Source organism: Ambystoma mexicanum, chromosome 1p, assembly GCF_040938575.1.
Source record: "Ambystoma mexicanum isolate Mex_15411 chromosome 1p, UKY_AmexF1_1, whole genome shotgun sequence".
Taxonomy (NCBI): Eukaryota; Metazoa; Chordata; class Amphibia; order Caudata; family Ambystomatidae; genus Ambystoma; species Ambystoma mexicanum.
Window position 1 is genome coordinate 781,920,367 of NC_090921.1, and position 24,700 is coordinate 781,945,066.

The 24,700-nt window shown below is 45.0% G+C and overlaps 1 protein-coding gene across 8 annotated transcripts in view; it reads right to left on the reverse strand.

The window, feature by feature from the left end:
• Window positions 1-24,700, reverse strand: part of CRTC2 (CREB regulated transcription coactivator 2) — a 1,479,582-nt gene that overhangs the window by 1,413,070 nt on the left and 41,812 nt on the right. The window contains exon 2 of one of the 8 annotated variants that reach the window (XM_069651449.1): window positions 19,309-19,371. The exons of the other annotated variants lie outside the window; for them this stretch is intronic. The gene's annotated coding sequence lies outside the window, so the exon portion shown is untranslated. The remainder of the gene's footprint in view (window positions 1-19,308; window positions 19,372-24,700) is intronic. 8 annotated transcript variants of the gene reach the window in all.

Sequence of the window (24,700 nt, forward strand, 5' to 3'; positions counted from 1 at the left end):
ACCATTGGGATTGACATGAGGTAGCGCCTCTGGTTTGAGTGACATTGCAGAAGTATCTGGAGGTAGCGCCTCTGGTAGGTGGGTCACGAGTGAGAGAGGTAGCGCCTCTGGTGAGTGTGGCTCAAATGGGTATTTGGGGGAGGTAGCGCCTCCGGTTAATGTGGAAAAATAAGTTCTGAAGTGAGGTAGCGCCTCTGATGTGTGTGTCACTAGGGTGTTTGAAGGAGGTAGCGCCTCCGGTGCATATGCAAAGAATTGTAGTGAAGAGAGGTAGCGCCTCTGGTGAGCATGGACCCTAGTGTACGCGAGGGAGGTAGCACCCCAGCGTATGGAACATTCTGTTGTGTAAGAGGTAGCGCCTCTGCCAGTATGGAGTAGGGATAGAAACTTAGTAGATTAGTTTCGCGTTGGATGTTTCCATAGATATTTATAGGAGGTAGCGCCTTCGTTTTTTTTATATCTTTCCTATATTTTGCTGTGCCAAAGACTGCATTTTCTCCAGGCAGTCTGTTTGGCATAATATTCTTGTAGTTCTGTTTAGGTCATCAGTAGTCAAATGCCTGGTACGCAGATGTGCTTGGGATGTCTGGCCAGTGTCTCATGGTGATCTGTGGTATTTGGTCATGTTGACCAATCTGGTTACACCTGATAGGCTGCGTCTATGTGGAACTCTTTATTGTTTTGCCTGTGTGTGGGTGTGTTTGGTAAGGAAAGGAGATGTGTTGTGTAGTGACCTCCTGTGTGTGTGTGTCTGGTAAGGAAAGGAGATGTGTTGTGTAGTTACCTTCTGTGTGGGTGTCTAGTAAGGAAAGGAGATGTGTTGTGTAGTGACCTCCTGTGTGTATGTCTGGTAAGGAAAGGAGATGTGTTATGTAGTAGCTGTCTGGGTAATGCTGTCTTGCTGTGAGCCTGTGATGTCACATGGAGTGTCACTGTGTGGATGGTGGAATGTTTATCTGAAGGTTCCATACTGAGGCAAGTAGAGCTCCCCTGCCTGGGTGATGGGGCCAGTGCTGATATATGGTCCATACTCTCATGTATTTATCCTTCATGTAACTGTGTCTTTAAGTCCTGTAATAAACCTAAGAAGTAACTAAGAAAGCGTGGAAGTCTCTTCACAACACTAAGCAAAACGCAGTAGTGCTATCCCTGGACGCGAATAAGACCTTTGACAGCCTGGCCCTATTTGAGGGAGGTCCTGAGTAACTATTTTTTTTTAAACCATTTTTATTATTTTTTCAGTTTACAAACATCACAGCAGACCAGACAGTGAAGGTTATAAATGTCCAAACATTGTAAGCATTAACATGTATTTACCACTGCCATCCCCTTCCCCTCCCCCCTTAACCCGAGCTTACTCCGTTGCACCTTTAATTATATTCCTCCAGGGGCACCCCTCCTTCCGTGTTCCCAGAGGTATCATGTTCGCTTGGACTGGCCCGGATGGGCTCGGTCAATGTGGCCACTAGCTGTCTCCAGGCCATCAGCGTTCCCACTTCATCATCCTACCCCCTGTAGGCCACCTCATACCATGCTGCTATTTCCGCTTCAGCCCATTTCAGAAGGTCATGCCACCACCATACCTCTATCCTGGGTCTCTGGCACGCTTTCCACCCCATAGCTATTCTGCGTTTGGCCAGAATGCAAGCCAAGTCCTTAAGATTGCACAGATGCTTCATTTTATGTGGTCTAGTAAATCCTCCCACCATGCATGCCCACACCGATTCTACGTCTAACTTAATACCTTTCTCAGAGAACCGGTGGGTGACCACCCCCCAGAATTTCCGAATATCTGGACATGCCCAAAACATGTGTATCATCCCCGCATTCACTTCCCCACATTTGGGGCACGTTTATGTTTCTGTGCTCTTAAAATCGGGCTATCTTTTGAGGGGTCGTGTACGCCATATGGGTTGCATATAGCTGAATCTGTTGTAATCTAGCATTCCTGGACACCTTGTGGTACCTCTGTGCTCTTTCCCCATTGCCCATCCTGCATGGGTTCCCCCGCATCATCCTCCCACTCCCGTCTCAACTGGGTCACCTCCTTCCCCACCCTGGACATTACCAGTTCATAAATCCGGGATACATCATGCCCTCCTTCCGAGATATCATATTGTCTCTATGGCCGAATCTGGTTTGTCTTCTAGTACTATTTCAGACCATGAGGCTCTTATCTGCCTTAACAGTCTAGTGTGGGTAATATATTGCCCAGGGTGTACTCCGGTTTCTTCCATTAGTGTTGTGAATTCCAGTGCCCTCCCTTCCCGCCACACATCTCCCAGTGTTGCTATGCCCACCGGTTCCCAGTGTCTACGTATCGTCTTTCTTAGTTGTTCGTCCACTCCCCTCAGCGTCACTAGCAGCACTTGGGGGGGAGGGGAGCACAGTCGGGTTCTCCATGCCCTAGCATGCCTTGCGCCATATCTTCCACCTCAATTCTAACAGCTTCGATCACCCTTTTAGCTCTGATTTGGGTAGCCATATCAGTTCTTTCAGGAAGAAGGGTGCGCATTCAGACATCAGCAATCTGGACTCTGCTGGTGTGTCTTCAGATAGACACTTGGCCACATACTGTAGCTGCCCAGCCAGATGGTATATCTCGAAGTTAAGCAGTTTTATGCCCCCTCATACACATTTTGTAACTTCCATAAGGCAATCCTATTTCAAGTGCCAGATGAAACCTCTACATAAGCTCTGTAGTTTACCAAAAAAGTGTTTGGGAACCATATATAGGATATTCACAAAAAAGTGCAACAGCCTAGGCAATACAACCATTTTCAACAATGCCACCCTTCCCATCATAGCCAGGGGGAGTTTAGCCCAGAACGTCATGCTGTTTTCAATGTTAGCTACTGCTTTCTGTGTTGTGTTTGTGTTCATCTTCTACCATATGGTAAATATCAATCCCCAAGTATCTGAACGTACTAGTCTCCCAGGGTATTTGTAGTACCAGCGGGTTATCTTGCACAATTCCTTTGCATCTCCCTAAGGAAAATAAGCACGACTTCCAGGGGTTAACCGCGATGCCGGAGAATGGCGCAAATCGTTCCATTACTTCTAGGATGTAATGCAGGTTTTCTTATGGCTACCTCAGATATAGCAGCATGTCGTCTGCATAAAGTGATATAAGGTGCGGAACCTCCCTAGTGTGGACCCCCATCTCTTCATATTGTTGCCTCAAATGTATTGCTATGGGTTCTAGTGCAAGGATATACAGCAGAGACCATAGGCAGCCTTGTCTGGTGCCCCTACTGAGCTGCCATTTATCCGAGATGATCGCTCCCGTTTTGACTCTGGCAAGCAGCGAGCTATACAACAGCTTCACCCACCTCAAGTACCCAGGCCCCATTCCATATTCCTTCAAGGCCGTCATCAGCCAGGGCCACCTTACTGAATCAAAGGCTTTCACTGCATCTAGTGAGACTATTGCCACTTTGTTTACATCTCTGTCTGTTCCATGACGCGATGGAGCCGTTTATGGTTATCGGCTATACTCCTACCCGGAACATATCATGTCTGATCATGATGTACAAGTTTGCTTATAACCTGTCCAAGTCTGTTTGCTAGCACTGCAGTGAGTATTTTACTATCCTGGTTTGGCATGGATAGCGGTCTGTACGACGCACAATCTGTGCTAGGATTATTTGGTTTGAGAAGCAGGATAATTATTGCCTCTCTCAGGGATTCCGCTAGTTTCCCCATCTCAAAAGCCTCGTTTAGCATCGCCAGTAGCAAGGGAGGGGAGCAGGGGGGGAAAGAAGAGCACCTCCAACCTGTATGTTTTATAAAACTCACTAGGCAGCCCATCCGTTCCCAGGGCTTTACCAGTAGGCAATAGTCTGACCACCATTTCTAGCTCCTCTAATGTAATGGGGCGTCTAGGTTCTCTTTCTCTTCAGCACTCAGTTTAGGTAACCCGATGTCCTCCAATATCTCTCTCATCTCATTCTCATCCGCCCCTCCTGTATCTTCGTATAAGTGTTGGTAGAATTTGAGGAATACCCCATTTACGCTCTCTTGGGTATCCGATATTTGACCACTCTTCTCTTATCTCGCTCATCGCTGGTCTAGGCGTCTCCAGTTTGTATAGCCATGCCAATAGCCTTCCCGGCTTATCTCCCCCAGCGTGTTGCCCTTCTATGTATTTCTTGTAGTTTAAGTTGTATAGTCTCGCCCAGTGTCCCCCACATTCTTTTTGCAATTGACTCATAGCTTCGGCCTCTTCCCGTGAGGTGTCCCCTTTGTTCATAATTGCTTCTAGTTTCCTTTGTTTTTTGTAGCTCTTTTATTATTTCCCCTTGGAGCCCTTTGGATTTTGATATTGCTGCCCCCCTCACCACTACCTTAAATGCCTCCCACAGAGTGCTTTCCAATGCAACACGGCTAGTGTTATTTTCAAAATATTCTATTATCTCCTCCCTCAGGTCCTCCCCGAACTCTATCTTTCAGTGCTTGGGCTCTGAGCCGGCATGTTGGGTCTTGGCTCTGGGGGGCTGATGTTGCCACGTTAAGATCAATGGCGAGTGGTCCGATAAGACCCTTGCTTTGTATTCCGAGCTCGCTGTCTCCCCGGTAAGTTCCAGGTTGACGAACATGTAGTTGTGTGTACCGGTTTTGTGGGGCAGAGTAATGCGAATAGTGTCCATCGTATGGGTGGTGCAGTCTCCATACGTCTTCTAACTGGAAGTCACCTAGCAGGGTCTTCAGCATTTTGGCTGCGGGGGTGGGCCCGTCTAGTTTTTTCTCTGATCTGTCCACCCTGGGGTCTAGCGTGCAATTAAAGTCTCCACCCCAAACGACCGCGCCTCCCAGGTACAGACTAACTTTACCATACAGGGCCTTAAAGTAGGCCACTGTGTCTTGGTTCGGGGCATATGGGTTAATGATGCACAACTCCCTGTTCGCCAACATTCCCCATATCGCCAACATTCTCCCGTCCGCCTCCACTGTGGACTGCAATAACTGAAAGGGTACGTGTGGCGCGATCCAAGGGTTTACGCCCCCTCCCCCCGGCATATGACGAGTAAGTTGTTCAAATAATGTTCCCCTTCCATTTTCTCCAATTCGCCCCCCCGTTTTTCTTTTGCAAGATGGGTTTCCTGTAGTAAGGCAATATCAATTTTTTGCCTCCTCCGGTACATCATGATCTTGTTTCTTTTCAAATGGCTGTTGAGTCTCCTGACATTCCAGGTTTCTATCTTAAGGTCTCCCATCTCATCCATATCCCGTCCCGCCTCAGACCTTCCATGCCCACCAACTACCTCGCTACAGCGCGTGGATATAAGCTTGTTCCCTTACAAACTCTACTACAAACTCCCCAACTCGCTCCCCAACCCCAACTGTTGCCCAGCTCCATCCCTGGATCTCAGGCTATCCCGCATTTAGTCCTACCCAGACTATGCCGGTACTAGGAACCCAGCAGGGGGGTTGCCGCACTACTGGCAACCTAACTAGTCTATCTAATGGGGTGCGATTTGGGTCCTTCATGTCTCCCGCATTTATACTACTATGCCCTGCCCGCGTACACTGCCCTTCTTACGGCTATATAGGGATTTATATTCAAGTCCCATTGTCATTGTTTATACAGCACCTCAGTCTTTGTGATCGCCACTTCACTTGTCATTTCCGCCATCGTGCTGATGGTTCGTCTCCGACGGGCCATTCTGTGCATCCAACCAGTCCATAGCTTCTTCCGGAGTCTCAAAGAACAAAGACCTGTTTTATGAACTACTTTCAGTTTCGCCGAGTACATCAGTATGTATTTGTAGCCACCTTCGCGTAATCTTCTCTTAACTGCTCCGAAGTTTAGTCGGCGTCGTTGCACCTAAAGAGTGTAGTCCGAGTATGCTGTTATTGACACAGATGCCCTCCGTATTGTACCACCTTTCCGGAAGTATTCCAGGATTTTCTCCCTGTCTCGGTAATTTAATATCTTGGCGATGATCGCCTCGGGGGGGCTCCTGGTGCTGGTTTCCGTGTCAGTGCCCGGTGTGCTCTCTCCACTGCAAATCCTTGGGTGAGTGCCCCTCCTATTTCTTGTAGCAGCATAGTTTCGATATAGTCAGTAGGGTTTGTCCCCTCCTCACCTTCCGTGAGCCCTACAATTCATATGTTTCTTCGGGCCCGTCCTTCGGCTTCCACAGCCCCGTTTTCCAGGTTGCTCACTTGTTGACGTAGTGTGTGGATCTCCGAAGCATTTGCCGCGCAGGCGGTCATATTCGATTTGACTTCTTTCTCCAGCTCGCCTGCGCGTACCGCCATCGCTCGTACATCTTGTTTTAGTAAGTTAACGTCCACTTGTACTGCATCGATTTTGAATTCTAGGGACGTTTTAAGGTTAGTCATGGCTGCTTCTAGTTTAGATTCCCATGCTACCTATAGGTCTGCTATTGCATCCAAGATCTGTTGGTCATTGCGCGTTGGTGCAGTGTCCATTTGCAAGTTCTTCTTTGCTTCTGGCTCCTTCCATTGGTTGTGGTGTTTTGGTATAATTCTCCATAGTGGGTTGCTTCCCCTTCGTTTTAGGCAGTTTTGATGCCATCAGTGTCTTCGGGTGACCCCGCGTCGGATGGTTGGAATCTGAGTGTCCGTTAGATGGGCTTGTGCAAGCTTGTGCCCCCTTTTTAGGGGCCTCCCGCTGCGCTAGCTGGGGTCAGAATGCATCCGTTGTAAATGCTGCTCCTTAGTATTTGGTGATTAGGAGCACGTTCTTATCATTAGCACACTTCTGTTTGTCACCATGCTCGAGGATACGTTCCGTGGCTATTCTTCTTGGGCTCAGTTCGTGCATCGTCCCACTTCTGGGGGTGCGCATTTTCAAACTGGGGATTGCAGATTCCGTGCTTGTGGTGCGAGTATCCTTCGTGTGCCTTACTGCAGTCTTTTCTATGAGCCCATTCGATCCCGGTCTCTTCTCTCGTGGCTCCCCTTTACCGGCTGATTGGCCAGTTTAGTAGTTGTATGTATCCTGTACTCTGTGTGTGCCCTCTTGCTCCAGGGTATCCGTTGCTTTGTGAGGGGGGCCTCAGCAGCGACACCTTGGTTACATTAATAGCTGCCCACAAAGTGCGAGCATCGAGTATGCAATGTAAGCGCTAGAAAGAGCTGTGCACTAGCAAACCTCTGATGCCATCCGTTCATTGATCACTGTCTGTCAAGCTCATGCTCCGACCGTTGAGCCTCCATTCAGCAACATTCGCCAGGCTTCCACGTTGCTGGCTTCGTTATGCGTGTGTTACAGTTACCGTTTTCTGAGTACCCCAGGCACAGTATGGCTCATCTTCTCTCGCGTCTGGTGTCGTTCACGGCTTCATTTCCCGAATCCCTGTGGGCCTCCCACAGGGTGGGGCACCACTATTCCGACCCTGACGCCGAGCTGATCTGGGGCTCAAATGTGCTCACGGACCAGTGTGTGCGTTAGACCATTGCTCCGGTGCCCGCAGGTCCGCGCTTTCACTTTCAATCATAGATGGTATTCTATTAACCCTTTAAGTGCCAAGGGCGAGGTATCTCGTCCTTGACAGTGCACACACAGTGCCAAGGACGAGATAGCTCATCCTTTTCGGCACCTTGTTTTTTCGGCACCTGTAATCCAACCCCCGGGCTATGTGAGGGGGAGGTCCCCTCTCACTGCCAGGGGGCTGGATTACCTTCAGTTTCACGTCAGCGCGCCATTTTCGGCTGCTGCGGGGAAGACAGAAGGTAAGAGACCTTCTCTGTGGATTCCCAGGGGTGTCCTCTTTTGGAAAATGCATGGGGTTCCCTGTTTTCCTTGCTGGCCTCGACACCCTCGGCCCAAATCTGTAGGTTGCCCACATGAACACAATGGGCAGTGGCGAAAGGCTTGGGGTGACCAGTGGGTTACCCTTTTCCTTTTGCGCCCCCGGTAGGTGCACCCACACATGTGAGGTACCGTTTTCATCGGGACACCTGTGGGAACGTGGGACGGTAGGCCATATGCGTTGGGGGCGTGTTTCGATGTGTGAGCCGAGTGAAATGTGCAGAAAATGCGGTTTTTTCCCCGCATTTCGGACTTTGCGGGGGTGTCTGGGTAATAAATTCTGGGGCGATGTGCACAAATCATACCTCTGCGGATTCCAACGGGTGTCCTCTTTTCGGAAATGCATGGGTTTCCCTTGGTGGCTTGGACACCAGAGGCCCATATCTGTATGTTGTGGCGGTCGGCAGAATGTCTCAGATTCCGCTCTGAAAACAGACTTGGGGTTACTTGTGTTTTAGGCTTTCCCCTTGGCGGCCAGGTAGGTGCACACACACGTGAGGTACCGTTTTCATCGGGACACCTGTGCGAAAGCGGGACGGTAGGCCATGTGTTGTGTTTGTGTGGTTTTCCTAACGTTTTGACCCATTTGCTGGTGCCCTTTGTCTCACAACCCTTTCATTTTCCAAATGTGACCTACATTTAGTCGCCGCTTTAGCCACCATACACTTTTGTAACCTGCGCAAGTCACCTACCCATGAAAAGGTCTGCCTGTGCTCTTTCAAAAAAATGTATGCTTGCCGTTCCTCACCACATTGGTTTTCCCGATTTACACACACTAAGTGCGTCTGGTCAGGCCGTGAGTGTAAAACTCCTGTGTACCATGGCTCAGTGTTTGGCTTGTGGTATCGCTTGTTTTGTAAAACACTACAAAAAAAATGTGTGCTCTCCTAACTGCAAGAGTCGGGGGAATGTAGCGGAGCATTGCTTTTCTCAAAATTCATAGAAGCCATTGCCGTACCAAGCCAACCATGTCCAACACATACCTTTTTTTTTGGTCATTTTCCCGCTTTCCCCCCCCCCCCCCAATCGATAGCAGTTTCCCTTACCTAGTTGTTGCCTGACCTACGCAAATCACCCGTTCCTAAACTTGGAATTGTGTCTACTTTTCAGAAATATATGCCTTTCTGTCCTCCAATTCGGCTTTCCTGCCCTATTCTTCCATTCCGTCCATGCATGTCCAATTGGCAAAAATGGCCAACATCGCCTCTCACAAAACGGTTGATAACCACATCAAAATAATTTTTTTCCATTTCCACTCAACCTGTTCTTGAAAGCCAGGAAATTGGGGAACTCAGCACAGCAAACCATTTGTTCCTAGCTCTTACAAGGAAAAAAACCACAGGCTTCTTTGTACATCATTTTATTGGCATTTTTTGAAAAAACCCAAACTTTTCACCCTTTTTGCTTATTTTCTCTCACCCCCCTACAGCAACCTGGGATTCCTGGGTGGTGTTACGACCGCCTACATGTGGGAAAAAAGGAGCCAAATTTGGGCGAGACATCTCATGTAACAAAAAAGTTACAAGCCATTGAAAGGCCACATACCGAAATCACCAAAAAAGGCCCTGGCACTGGGGAGAAATACCCATGGCACTTAAAGGGTTAAGAACCCACAAACTGCCTCATCTCACCTTTGCATGTAGCAGGGGCCCAGCGTGTCCCGTAGTCTGCGCCATTATTGTAATGATGTGAGCATGAGTGTTCTGCGGTCCTCGTTGGGCAGTTGGTGTTATCTCGTACCGCTGCGTATTGCGTCTACCAGTTCCTTTGTCCACCGACCGGGGCCATTTTGCTTCAACTTCTTCAGGACCTTGATTATTCCATTTCTCACATAACTTCCACCGTGATAATCAGAATTAGATCTACAGTTGCACGTTACACACAGCTTCCGTTCACAGTTTTGGATCCGCTTTAATGGTTCGTACGCCTCCTACATCAGGTGGTCTTCTCAGGATTGTGCCCGGATCAGCAGGAGCTACAGAGTTTTCTAGTTTATCCCATGGCTAGTTAGCAACACCCCCGAGGTCCTGAGTAACAAAGGGTTTGGGAATCAGTTTTGCAGGTGGGTGTTTTCCAGCTTTACAGCCCCCTCCACACGGGTATAGGTAAACAAGGCATATAAATACAAATATACACCAGTCCCATTGCCATAAAACAGGGAACTAGAGAGGGATTCCCGTATCCTTTCGCGTTAGCCATGGAACCCCTCGCTCAATCAGTGCGGGAGGATGGGAGTATCTCCGGTATTAAGACTGGGACAGATTAACATAAAAGTGGGATATGCACCAACAATATAATCCAATACCTCTGAGCCAGTGCAGTCGGCCCCTCCAGCGTGTGAGGTAATTCAACGGTTTGGGACTTGTTCAGGATTCACAATTAATTACGAGAAGTCCATGGCCATGAATATTGGGGAGACGGATGGAACACCAGAGGACATGCTTCCCACGTTGCCCCTTCAATGGGTATCAGATTAGATCAAATATTTGGGGGTCTACATAACCTTGCCTCCTGATATGTTACACAAGGCAAATGTCCAGAGTACACTTAAGGAATGCGAGGAGGACGTGGGAAGGTGGAAACACCAGCAAATCTCTTGGTTGGGACGGATAGCAGCAGTTAAGGATCCCGTCAAAGCATATCGCTGAACTAGCAGGAATGTTGCTCACGTTTATCTGGGGAGGTGGTATATGTCACCAAGCCGGTTGCATGAAATTAATTCGGGGTACGCGGACAGATGCTGGAGGGAATGTGGGGAGCAAGGAACATTGGGGCATCTATGGTGGACCTGCCCCCACTCAACTGGTTTGGAAGGAGATCCTCTCACATAATAGAGACCTTGCAGGATTGACCTACGTCTAGACCAGAGAGTAATCGTAATGGGGGAATTACGCTGTAGAGGTTGGGTACCCCCTAACAGGTCAAGCTGCCCTGGTGATAACACAACTATTAATAGCTGCCAGACTAACCACAGCGTTCTCATGGAAACTACCCGAAGGTCCGGTAGTCGGACAATAGTGGGTTAGAGTTTGAACGCTGTTGGCAATGGAAAAATAACTGTAATCCTTACTGACTCATATCAATCCTTTTACACTGCCTGGTTTTCTATCATCCAATTCTTGGGCCCTAACAAGCATATTACCCACAAACCACTGATCCTTCGGCCCTTCCGAGTTACTATGAATTTGAAGCTCTACTTGGAAACGCTGTTTCGCACTGGCACTGGTGGCAATTTATTATTGTTGTTACTGTTTGATGAAATTGTTGTTCAATGATTTGTAGTACTGTTGACTGATCAATTTATGAAAATGATAAATAAAGCTTGAACATTTTTTATTTTAAACTGCATTAACAACATACGGGTTTATTCTGGAAGGCCACAGCGAATGTACCTAAAATTGTTATAGTGCTACTTAGTATTAGGATGCACCCATCACTGAGAAAGCACATTCAAGATTGCTTTCTTTGTGACAAATCTCACAGCCTTTTACTCTCACATCCACATTGTAAGGCTGTCAATAACTATATGTGCGTCACGGGTACAAACACTTTGCTGTTGGGGTGAGTGTTGTGAAAACTGAAATGAGCACCAACTTTAGTGTGCATTATGCGAAAAACAACGGGTTGGGCACCGCCATCTTGTGCTAATCTTACCCGTTGATACATCGCCCTAAGTTCAAGTGCCCTAGAGGCAAGACTATAGATCACCTGCCACTCAAACGGACATCACTTGTCCAAACGATATGCTCCACCTATTTTCATGACATTCATGGCCAGCGTAGCCCAACGTTCTGCATCACCCACACCATAACATTACCTAACGCAGAACCGGGAAGATAACATCCTCTCGCAGCACAAAACTTTTCTTCTCCTATTTGTGAAAAGAAAGAAAACATTTATTTTGAAGAAAACACTAGTCTGCAATGATACAAGTAGCTTTATTTTCACATAATGGTCAAAACAGAAGATTATGTCCACAAAGATATTTATATATTTAGCCAATACAAGTTATGGCAAGCGAACATCGCATGCTTCGAATGTTTTATATAAATTCCTCATGAAACGATGATTGCGTTCAGCAATCGATGAATCCCTGTGTTTCATTTCTTCTCGCTTCCATCGCGATTTTCTTTTGGAACACACATGGTGTTCCATTATTCAGAAGATAAGCAGTTTCAGTTTCAAACGCAACGGCTTCACATCAGCAACGCCGACAGGTTGCTCCTTGTTGCAGTGACCGCTAAAGGACATATTGGTCCCTGGTGATCGTCTCACATAATGTTGATCACATAAGGGCTGTTTATTATCGTCCAATGTTGATTGAAGAAACCATCAGACGGGAGCTGGACACTATGGCATGTGCAGAACGGTAGAATATAGCTGTGTAAATGACAGAATAAAATAATAGATTTCAGTAGCCATTTTATAATCGAATATACACATTAAAATATGCTAGCTAACAAGTTACGTTATAATTCAGTAAAGAATGAGCAACACCCACACCACACGGAATGAACACATATGTCAAGACAGATGAGTAGGTCCCACCACGATATGCAGGGAAATGCACCGAAGTAGTCAGAGCACCGAATGGGAGGGAGACCCAGGTGCACCAGTTTCCCATAACGGCCCCTACCTGAAACAAAGGACAGAGATAGGAAAGTCTTAGGTTGAACCACAGAGAGCCCTCTCTTAAAGTAGAAAGAGTAGCGAGTGACCAGATAACCCCTGGGGCTCAGGGAGCACGAAAGCACAGGGAAAAGGTTCTGCCCCCCCCCCGCCTGAACGGTGCCCAGGGATGCAATGGTGGCTGCACACTGGCATATGCCACAGGACAAAGCGGTGTATACATCATTAGCCTAAACACAGGTTGTGGGTGCAGGTGTTGGAGTCATCACCACAGTATAGGCCACCCAACAACCCACAACTCAGCACAGAACATATGATTGCGAAGGCACAACAAACCGCAAGTGCAACACTTGGGCAGTTATAGTACACGGTATGAGTATTCAAAATAACATAACGTACGATGTGCATTCTTTCCGTCAAAAAGTATATTAGTTCGTCACATAGTTAGTCATCAAGCAAGCAGCACACGTGCCATGTCAATTGCCTAAATATTATGTAAAGTTACGCTTACATAAATTCAGGGTGTTCCTTTCTCTCGAAGTCAATCAGAACAGCAGCTCCGGAAAACAGATCCAAGAAATAGAAACTAAAGTTTCATATGTCCACGTTCAATATAGTCAATGTTATCAATTCCTTGTGGCTATTCGACACATGGTGTCCTTTGAACCGTTAGTGTGTTTCATTGAAGGACAAATAATGTCAGCCTGCGTTCACTGATCTAAGCAAGCGAGGGGTAGGTTAGAAAGAATGCAATAAAAAAAAAGATACAGCAGAAGACCTTGCTTGTGACACGTGGTTTAGGCAACTAAGGACAGTTCGAAACAGCCATTTACAATTTGTGCCTCAACAGGGGAGCAAAAACAACTGAAAATTATGTTTTGCTATTACTTCTAGGGCTATTTCTGCACTGTAAGAATAGGCGATCCATACCCCCTTCTCGCTCGTCCCGCCCAAACCATACCTCTGTGCCTAATCTGCCAAGTCTCCTACGAATCTTCATTACTAAGTCCCTGTTGCACCCTTGATTCGTTTGTTCACTACCTACATTTCTGGCATATATTTTACACCTCTTACTATAATTCCTGCATGTCCGTTCATGCTCACTGGCGCACCTGAAGCAGCCCTGTGTACCATCAAGTGATACTGGGTGAGATTCCGTGCTTAGACTACATATGTCTCCCGCATGTGCATTCTCATGTCAAGTAGCCACACGCACCACGAGGCGAGGCTTTAAAACACTGAACACATAACTATTGTGTCTCTAGCATTTTGTCACACTTGAAGTGACCATTTCTGCTAGCCGGGAATTCACTGTGGTGTAATTATCTAGTTTCTATTTTATTGAGCATTTGTAAGGCGCTTTACACAACAGAATTGTGTTTCAAAGCGCCACAATGCTCGATGGGAACAGAACATGGGAAAAAATAACAATGGCAAAACAGTAATATCGTGTCGCTGTTTTACTAGGCCTTGTTGCATTTGCCAGTTCAAGTGCATTGTGGAGAAGTGCTAGTGAAGGGGATGGAAGTAGGAGCAGAGGGGTGGACAAGTGCTGGAGGAGGGCCTGTGAGGGAAGTGCTAAAGGGAGCCAAGAAGGAAAACCTCAGGCTTAGTGCTAGTACAGGCAGATCTCATGGGTGGTATGTGAGCCAACAAGCAGGGGACAGCAGGGCAGTGGGGTGGAGGGTTCCTGGTATTCACTGGGAGCATGGTGCTGGGATGCTGTGAGATTCATGATGATCAGGCCACCGGTCACAGCGGCAGTGGGGTGATAAGCGGTGAAGCAAAAGAGGGATGATGCAAAAGCGAAAGAGGGACTTGTGGATGATGAAGAGGGTCTTGAATTCGATCCTTGAAGCCACTGGGAGGCAGTGAAGACATTTTAGGGCTGGACAGATGCAGTAACTGGGCTTGAGGGCAAGGATAAGTCTTGAAGCCATGTTATGTATTCGCTTGAGGGGGCAAAGGGAGGAAAGAGGGAGATTGAGAAAGAGGCTGTTGCAGTAGTCCAGCCTAGAGAGGACCAGAGCTCTTGAGACATTGAGCTTCTGGGGGAAGGTGAGAAAAGGAAGAATGCCTATGAGGAGGTAGAGATGGAAGTGTGACTTCTTGGTAGGGTTTATGATGTGTGGGGCGAGGGAGAGAGCAGAGTCGAAAATGACCCAGAGTTATTGTGCCTCACAAGCTGTTTGGGATAGAGGGCCCAAAGAGGGCGGCATAGGGTAGGAGGAAAAGAGGGCACAGGTGTCCTGATGAGGCAATTAGGAACATAGGCCTTTTTTCGATTACAATGTTAATGGGCGCACCTGGGATGCCATCCTTTTCACCACTTTCCATGGCCCTTTCAGAAAACTTTTACTCTAGGAGATACTCACCTCCACCTTCATACAGATAATTTGAAAAAGAAAATCATGGGTCATACTTATTCCTTCTGCATTGCCATGCCCACAGATGACATTCCACGTGGTTACCTATGCTTCCATGTTAGGAAATGAGCACATTATAGAACAATGGGCCATACGTCTGTACAATAATTGTCAAGTACACCGAGTGCGTTTAGCTCAGTTGTTCGTGGGTGGTCCCCATAGTTACAATTAACATCAAGTGCTCGACCACAACTTCTTCTCGTGTATCTCATAACATGAATGAAAAATTTGATTTACCATGTACATGCCAAACCAGGGCAATGGCAGGTGGCGAGTTGCAAGCAAATGGTCAACGAACTATGTGGGCAAATGCAGTTGGGCTAATACGTACAAACATTAGCACCTGTATGACTTTTGCCTGGTAAGATTGCTTCATTAATATCAACCACACCATAAATGGTTATTGTTCCATCAATCCTTGTTTGAATTTTATTTTTGGGGATTTTTGCAATGCGCCTAAACAACTAATGGTCTTTCAAGGCGCCACAAGACAGACAAGTGGGCTGTTTGGGACAAAAGGATGAAGATAACAATAGTGTTCCTACCTACTAATTCATTTGAAATTTGGATAGTGCAAGTGTATTAATAAGAGTGTGAGGGAGAGGTGGCAGTGCCAGGTGGCTTAATGGGGAGTGCTAGTGTGGTAAGGGAAGTGCAGGGTAAAAAGGAGAGCTTGAAAGGGGTGGGAGGGTGTTGCAGGGGGGCAGCAACAGGGGCTTAGGGACTGCTAAGGGGAGGCAATGAGCAAACGTGCCAGTAATTGCATGGATTGCAGGTGGTGAGGGTTAACCAGAGGGGCCCATTCCGATAGACAAGAGTACTACCCATCGGGTGCTACTGTTAATGGGCGACGAAGAGAAACGGGAGAGGACAGAGACCATGTGGGTAGTCCATATGTCCGGAAAGGGAGCGACAAAAAGGATGTATGTGACATTCTGCCTGAAGCAGCATTGACGTTGGTTTAAGCAATGTGAAGGCCAGGCAGCGATTACTCTGTATTCACGATAAATTCGAACAATGTCAATATTGTATCTTGCTTCTTGTAAATAGTCAAAGACGTGATCGCATTATGTATGGATGATGTTGGAATGAACATTTTACACAGACTTTTAAAAAAAGATTTAGAGAATCGAAAAAAGCAAACGTCTCAAGAAGTCCAATCCCCAAACAAGTTTCTATGATTTTTAAATAAAGGCACATACTTACAATAATCATATTTACATTACACACACACACACACACACACACACACACACACACACAATGACAGAGGAAAAGCAACAGAGAAAGGAAAGGTAAAATGAAACCATTTATGCATATTTAACGATGACATCACCAAAAATAAATAAAAATACATTATTGAACATTAACATTGCAAGTGTTATGCCATTACATTATTTTTATATTTGATACAGTGTCCAAACATTGGGGAACACAAACTTCCTTGGGAAAAAATGTGTGAAAATCCTGCTACAAATCATTTAAATCTCAAAGTGAACCTCTCAACAAGTTCAGGTTTTGGAGGACACGTCTTTTGAAATGTTCTGTGGCATAGTCAGGGTCCTGGAAACAAAAACTGGTTCCATTCCATGCATAATCATGGCCAGCACATTCAATGTCAGATCTTTTGCAAATTCAAAATCCATCTCCCAGAATATGGGCTTGGCCACCCACTGTTTGCTTTTTGTAAACGCCATGCGGTAACTAAGCATCCCGAAAGTGCCTGCAGTTTTTTCTTGTTCCCTCCCAATGTTCCCGTTGTGCGCAAGTACAGGTTGTTCTGGCCTCCATACCGTCTATGCCGAAAAGCAACCTTTTTGGCCAGTACTTTAGGCACATATAATGGAACACCTCCAAATCCCCAGTGTGGCAGAATTCAGTTGAGTCCCTTCAAGTCTCTTGAAAGCATTTTGTCGGACACAATTTTCTCCAGTGCTGCATGAGGGGAACCTGACACCAACCACTTCTTACGCTCCTGCTCCTCAGTCAAAGGTCCATGTCCACATTCGTGGAAATGTTAGTTTTCTCTTCAAGATTGTATGTTGGAACAATGGTGCATCAACGAACGCCACTTTATTTCTACAAATCCATTACAAGCTTTTGAGCACCACCAAAGATGGTTGCTGATAGACTGAGACCACTTTCAAATGTCTTACCTTTTTTCTTTTTACAGGCAGCTGTAATTATTTTACAAACTGATTTTGCAACGTGCCACACATCAAATTGATGCTGTATGTGTGAGAACTGCTTTCGCATGACCTTTGCTATTCCAACGTGCCCGTCAGTGGCTATCAGACCTATTTGCATTCCCCTGGATTCCAGAGGTTCGATTGATTTAATGAAACAATGTTTCTCCATGGCAACAGACGATGTACATTCAGACAAATGCACGATGACCAAACTCACATTTTTTTTTTACATGTCTTGAAAGTGGTAAGTGCAGTATTTAGCAGAAAACCCTGGACTGTCACACTGACAGTCGCCAGCAAGCATGACCCCTTTGTCAGCAAGTGTACTGCCAATTGATATCTCTTCGAGTTTTCAGGCATGGCTATTAGCAGGGAACAAGAAATCCTTCTGATATTTGTAGTACTGCGTTTTAGCAAGGAACTAAAGTCCCACAAATTGACAAACTCAAATTGTTACTGAACGTTGATCCACTGAACAGCAAAGCAGATGAACAAAGTAAATTTCCAGCAGGCACTTTTCCAAGCATAGGTTGTAGTGGCCATGAACATGTGTTCTGTTGGTGGACACAACTGGCCTGCATTTTCAGTTTGGTGCCTTTGACTAATCAAGTTATATTCAGCAATGGTCCCCCACATCGTTCTATGTAATTTATGATCACATTTGATAATTCTTTATAATCTCTAGCAGGCAGCAGTCAAATACAATGTATTTTTACTCCTTTAAAAGCCAATCGTCCTGCAGTACTGTGGTTTGCGATTCGATGAACAACACCTCTAAAGTAGGAATACTGAAGTCGAGATCATGAGCAGATTCATCTATGAATTGTGAAGATGCTTCAGTTATTTGGGGCTGTGGTATTTCCGCATGAATTGGAGGAACAGGGATAATTGAATGTTTCATCGGTGGACATGTTTTAGAGGGTGTAGATTGTGCAATTGGGTCTGCAAACATTTCCAATATTTCTTCTGGGTCTTCAGTTTCATCTAGGCAACGTTTTGCAGTGTAGCAATGATCTGGGGTTACTTTCCATGGCTTGCTGGTGACATTGCATTCATATTCCGGCCACTCACATCTGCATTACGACACTGAACCTTGACTGGACCATGCTGTGCCTCAAAATGCAATGGTTCCCTAGTGACATCCGGTTGGCAAGCGAAGTCATTAGTTTCTGGTGTTGTCTGAGTCTTAATGCTCCTCTTCCTGCTTGGCCTCTAAAAGATTGATATAAAAACATGCTTAATGTATAGCACACATACAGAAAATATGAATTTAAAAAAAAAAAAAAAAAAAAAAAAAAAGTATTATCGGCAAAATATCTGCTTACATACGTATACTAAAACTGGTGTGTTCTTTACCCTTGTTTTCTTTACTTCTTTGAAATAGTGGACTTGATGTGCCGGCCACAAGACCAAGCTGAAAAGAAGCATTTTTACAAATAGAACCTACTTTAAGTATGTAAAACATTACAACATATAAAAAATTAGATTGCCAATCAGATGTGATGATAAATGATCTCTGTGAACGGAGGATAGCACAGGGGCAACGTGCTGGTCTTAGAAGCAAGACCACGCCGAGCAACAGAGGTTTGAATCCCGGAAACCTAACTCAGGTATGAAATTAGGCTGGTTATAAAAACCAAATTAAATATTTCAGATTATGTTATGTATACCTCTGTTCCATGTGTCTCTTCCATTTCGACCGCTTCATTGGTACATTATTTGGACAAAACCTTCATTTAAAAAAGTTTAATTGTCAAGCACATTTAATTGTACAATCATTGATCTCACAAAGTACTTCTCAATTGTCGACCTGAAACGATGAGGTTACTCGTTGTAAAACAATTTGAAAATTCTTAGCACAATCACGTCGAACACTTGGAACGTGCGACATTTTCAACATATTGATTTTACATTTCACCTGATAACCTTCCCAGATGTCACATGTAATTGATGTGATATCCTGCAACACAGTGATTCAAATGTCGCCTCCCAAATTAGTTTGCCCTGTAATGTTTTTATTGCCATGTATTCTGCCTTGAGTAGGAGGTTAAATGTTATGAACAAAAACAGAAAACATCATACAGTGAAAGGTTACATTAATTTCAGTGTCATATGATGTTTTTGGGGAGGCTTTACTTTCATTGCTGCAGGTCTATGGGTGATAAATACATGGTTGTTGATTACATTTGTTGCACTTTTCTAACAGTATTGTAAATGGTTTGAAAAATAAAACACTTATGTTAATATCAAACCAAATAAACTAAATTCTAACTACACATACCTCATACTCCGGACCGGTTTCAAATGAGGAAGGGATTGTCGAAGTTCCAGCATACCCCTATAACTACGTAATTGTTTTGATAGGGATGCAAAAGCAAAATCAAAAAGAAAATATCAGATGCAGACAATGGTCCATATTTGGTCAATAACGAATATTACACATAATAATCTTCAATAGGTTTCAATTCGAAGTAGGCCACATGCTATTGTTCAGTCACATATAAAGGATTAGTACAAAATAAATACTTGATTGGTGAGTGATGTTGCTGTTGACTCCTGAATAGTGATCGATGATGACTCTTGCACCTTTATATTATGTATTTATATTATGTAATATGTATATAATCAGACAAGAGTTCAATTGAAAAAAGGTACATTAGTATTATAAATTTGACCACATCCAATGCTCAAAAACATTACTAAGTGCAGGTCGCTTGGCCTCACCATTGGGATAATTGACGTTTGTGGTTTCCTCATTGGTGTCTGCTTTTCTATCAGTGAGCTCTACATAAAGAAAGGGGAGAGGTGAAGTGCGTTCTGCTGAATGACTATTTTAAAACATCTGTGCTGTTATTGCTGCTCTTTTAATAATTTTACTGAATTAATTCGTGGTGCTTTTATCTTATGTTGCATGTGTGTATGTTCGCTGAATTTTAACTTAGGTTAACTAACTCTGACGCCGCAGTTGCGGGCAGTCCACTCTGTCTGAGGAGGGGGGTAGGGGGGATCTTAGCCTCTCTCTCCCCTTTCCAGCCCAGTACTTGTGTCATTTCGGCTGCCCACGCTGCGGACTGGAGCAGAAGGCACGCCGTCAGCACGCCAAAGGCGCGCTTAAGGCAAGCCCGTCTCTGTTTAGGACGGTGATGATGGACGCCGGCATTATTCACAGAAATGTTAGCTGGCGCTCGCCCCATCAAGTACGGTATTCCCGCCTGGTTGGAGCAATAGCAATAGCGCTGACAGATGGCACTCTGCAACATTCGGCTGCTGCAGAGAAGAAAAAAAAAATAAATCCCCCCTCTACCACCACCCGGCTTTATTATGTCTCACGGAAACATCTCACCTATCATTTTTTGCTCATTTATCGCACACCTGGTCCTCATGGGGATTTTTCGGAACTTGCGGAACTTCTGGCAGACCTACAACTACAATTTACACATCGGGTGGTACATGGGTATTTTTATTTGAAATGTAACCATCCCAGGCTCCCAGCTCTTAATTTTTTCTTTGACAGCGTGTCAGACTTGGAGCTGCACCAACATGTCATAGGACTTACGCATAACGCTATGCAATACACTAGACCCGATTTGGGCTAGGAAAAAATATCCTGACCTTCCAATCTACCAAACCCGTATTGTGGACATACCACTGTCTGGTCTCCTGTGTGGTTGAAGTAGCAGGACCGCTGGTCAAGACCCCTGCAGACAAAATTTGGCAGCGCTCGTGGTGTACAGCCGACATTCAAGGCATGGCGGCCATGGTTACCGCCAAGTGCAAAGCGGCCTCCAGTGTCTCTCTTAGGTTACTTTCACAGGCACTGCACGAGGTGGCTGATGTGGTGGCTCCCCTGTACCTTGTCCAACCCCATAGATTGCCATTCAAGCCCTTGTTTTACAACCTTCTGAAGGCTGGGCGGCTTCAGCTGAGACAGGCCGAGCGCAAAAGGCGCAAGGCCTACAACCCTATTCTCAAAGGGCAGTATAAAGCTTCTCAGTCAGAGGAGGTTTTGGAATACCACAATGGGGCCCGCCGTGGTTCCAACCGTTTGTACCCATGCAGAAACATTGGGGCAGACGGTGTCGCACCCGGTGAATCAGGAAACACCACAAATTCCCATCTTCAATTTAGCAAATGTGAATTTGAATTCATCACAAATATCTATTTTGTCTAAAGGCCCGTCTTTTGTCCCCACCACAGGGATTGACTGGTTCTCAACTGAAATGCAAGTTCGCAGATTCCTACGAACGGTTAGACTAAAATCATTCTTTCAAGATACTCCTGAAAGAATATTAGAACAGGACTCTGGACTACGCTGTCCATCCACATTCACACCTCAGGACAACCAGGTGTCTAAAGAAATTTTGACATTTGAGAAGAGTGTCCTTAAGGACGTGCACAATTTAAAATCTAAAAACAACAGACCCTATATTAAGCACAATCTAATCATTGATGAAAACAAAGCCCTTAAGGAATTGGCTTCTAATGCAGCCATAGTGATTAAACCAGCAGATAAGGGAGGAGGAATAGTCATAATGACCAATTCCCAATATTTAGAAATGGTAAACAATTTGTTAGCAGATCCAGCGAGCTATAACAAATTGAAAAAAGATCCCACTAAGGACATCAAAGCAGAGATTGATCACGCAGTTAAATATGCATTTGACCGTAACTGGGTGACTGATAATGAATACAAATTTTTGACAACCAGCCAAGGGCGCTTTTCCACTTTATATGCGCTACCTAAGGCACACAAAAATCCCACCAACCCACCGGGTCGACCTATATTTTCGGGTTGTGGTATGCTACTCGAACCATTGTGCAAATTCATTGATACTTTCCTCAAACCACTTAGCACTGAAACAAGGACTGATCTACGGGACACAATGAACACAATTCACATTTTTGAACATTTGGAGTTTGATCCCACTAAACAAATTTTAGTAACTATAGACATAACTTCCCTATACACAAGCATTCCGCAGGCACAAGCTTTAGATTGTATACTGGAATATCTGACCGAATTTAACTCTCAAAGGGTGCCAATTAACTTTATTATGGAATTGCTGGAATTGGCACCATGCAAAAACTACTTCGAGTTCAATGGAACCTTTTTTCTACAGACCAAAGGCACCGCGATGGGTGCAGCCTTCGCACCGAGTCTGGCCATTCTATTTATGGCTAAAATTCGAGACTGGACACATCCTTTGTGAATCCAACCCCTTCTTTAAACCCATTTCCAACTGGAAGCAATACATAGATGACATCATTTTCATTTGGGAAGGGCACAAAACTGAACTTTTAGAGTTCCTTTCCTGGCTTAATCTGATTGATACCAACATTCAATTTACTCTTGAACATTCTAGAAATCAGGTCATTTTCTTGGACCTCATTAAACACATTGATGGCATACTCAAATTCTGCCTTCAACGCAAAACCAGTGCTAGGAATACATTATTACATTACACTAGTGATCACCCCCGCCACATGAGGGAGAATCTTCCATATGGGCAATATTTGTGCATAAGGAGAAATTGCACTGATATTCAAGATTTTCATCAAAAAGCAGACGAACTGGACATCAGATTGAAAGAAAGAGGTTACCCTAACAAACTTATTAAACGGTCACGTAAACGAGCGCGCTTCACAGATCGTGAAGGTTTACGGACTACGAAACCTCAACAGCCAGGGAACAACAAAATGACTTATGTTCTTACACACGGTATCAAAGTTTTCCAAATCAAAAAAATCATTCTAACACATTGGGACATTGTTAAACTGGACTTACCTGAGGAACATCAACCCAGTTTTGCTCTCAAAAGGGCGTCGAATATCCGAGATAAGCTGGTACATTCCAGCTTTCGCAAACCACTACCCAAAACGGGTCTATGGGATTTGCGGTCAGCTAAAGGTCCTTACCCATGCCGGTCATGCATGGCATGTACCTTAACCAAATAAATGAAGGATTTCAAAATTAAGGAACGGGTTTGGACTCTATTCCACCTAACAAACTGTAAAACTAAAAATGTGGTATATTACCTTAGGCCGCAGGAGCATTTAATGCATGTTGGGCAAACAAGCAGAGCAGCGCACATTAGAATATTAGAACATCGCTCACGCATTAGATGCAAAACCACAACGGCACCTCTTGTAAACCACTACATGTCTTTAAAACATTCTCCCAATGACATGCTCTGGTGGATACTGGAAACAGTAAAAAACATTCCATCGATATATCTAAAAGCTTACTAGACAGAGAAGCATGTTGGATTTTCCGATTAGGTACTTGTACCCATGGCTTAAATGAGGAATTCATCCCACCATTATAAATAACCTGAGACCTATAGGGTTCCTTTATGCACTTCTATTAGGTTCCATCTAACCAGGCCTCTATCATCCGATTTTTACATTTCTACATTTTAATGGCAGTACCCGTTTTGCAGGCTGACGGCAGCAATTCGCCGACCCAATTTTGTTTTTGGTTTTCATTTTTTACTTTGTTATTCTGGCCCCTTAATACAGCTTTTGGCACTTATCGCCTATCCTTTTTTGGCTATCCGTGGTTTTCCATTGTTAAAACTGCATCTAGCAATTGTTTTAGGTCATTTATCTCAGAATAACAATTAGGTGTACTCACGGCATCTAAAGCCTAGGGACGTATCATCCATGTACATATTTTTGCCCTTTTGAAATAACTTCTTTACATGTGCAACCTTTATGATAGGTTGTCCTTTAATGCCGGTTTTCATTATTTCACTCGCATTGAGACATACCATTTTGTCTATGTGAGTCCGCAGTCCCCTGTACAGGACACTCCCATTTGTTTGGGTGTGTTATTCGTGACCTATCAGGACCTGCCGTGTCAGGCACCTCATACAGGAAGGGTGTGTCGCGCTCTACCAATGAGACGCGCTTTAGCACCCACCCTGTGACCAATCAGGACCAGCAACGTCACAGCTCCATCCCTTCACTTCCGGAGAGGGCGTCACAGTTAAACTATTCTTTTGCAGCCGTAGCACACACTCTATGTAAGGCTCCCGTGCGAATCGGATGTTCACGGCTGCAGCGCTCTTCACACAACTTGATTCCCTGATTACTAAGGGTAAGTGCTTCGATTTCTACAGCCGGCTTGCAGTAGATTCCAATACTTCCGGCAGTTTGACATTCATTTGCACATGCTTTACTTGGGCAACATGCAATCGGCACCCTGCATTTCATTACGTCTTTCGATCACGTTACATATTTTCTTTTCATTTATTCCCTTACTCAATGGGTCTTCTCTTTTAGGAAAGCATTTCCAATCGTTTATGGAACATTTTTATGTTGCCCTTTCGGGCTCTGAAATTCGAAAGGAGTTTGCACCCATCTGAGTTTACCTACTAACCAAATCAACAGTAAGCAAATCAAATGTTCTTTCTTTTCTTAATTTGCTACCTATGAGGCCTTTAAACTGTGTAGCTTTAAAGTCTATTCCACCATCATTATTTTTACCAGCTGGAATTTCGCCAGCAGCACTCTTTCAAGTCCGATCCCAGTTGATGTACCCATTGTCTTAAGACACGATTCTACCACGGACACCTTGGCAACTTCCTTTACCAAGGTGGGCACACACCTGCACCCTTTGTTACATTTACTTTAGCTGAGAGCTTTAGTCTTTGCTAATTTTTTACTAATTT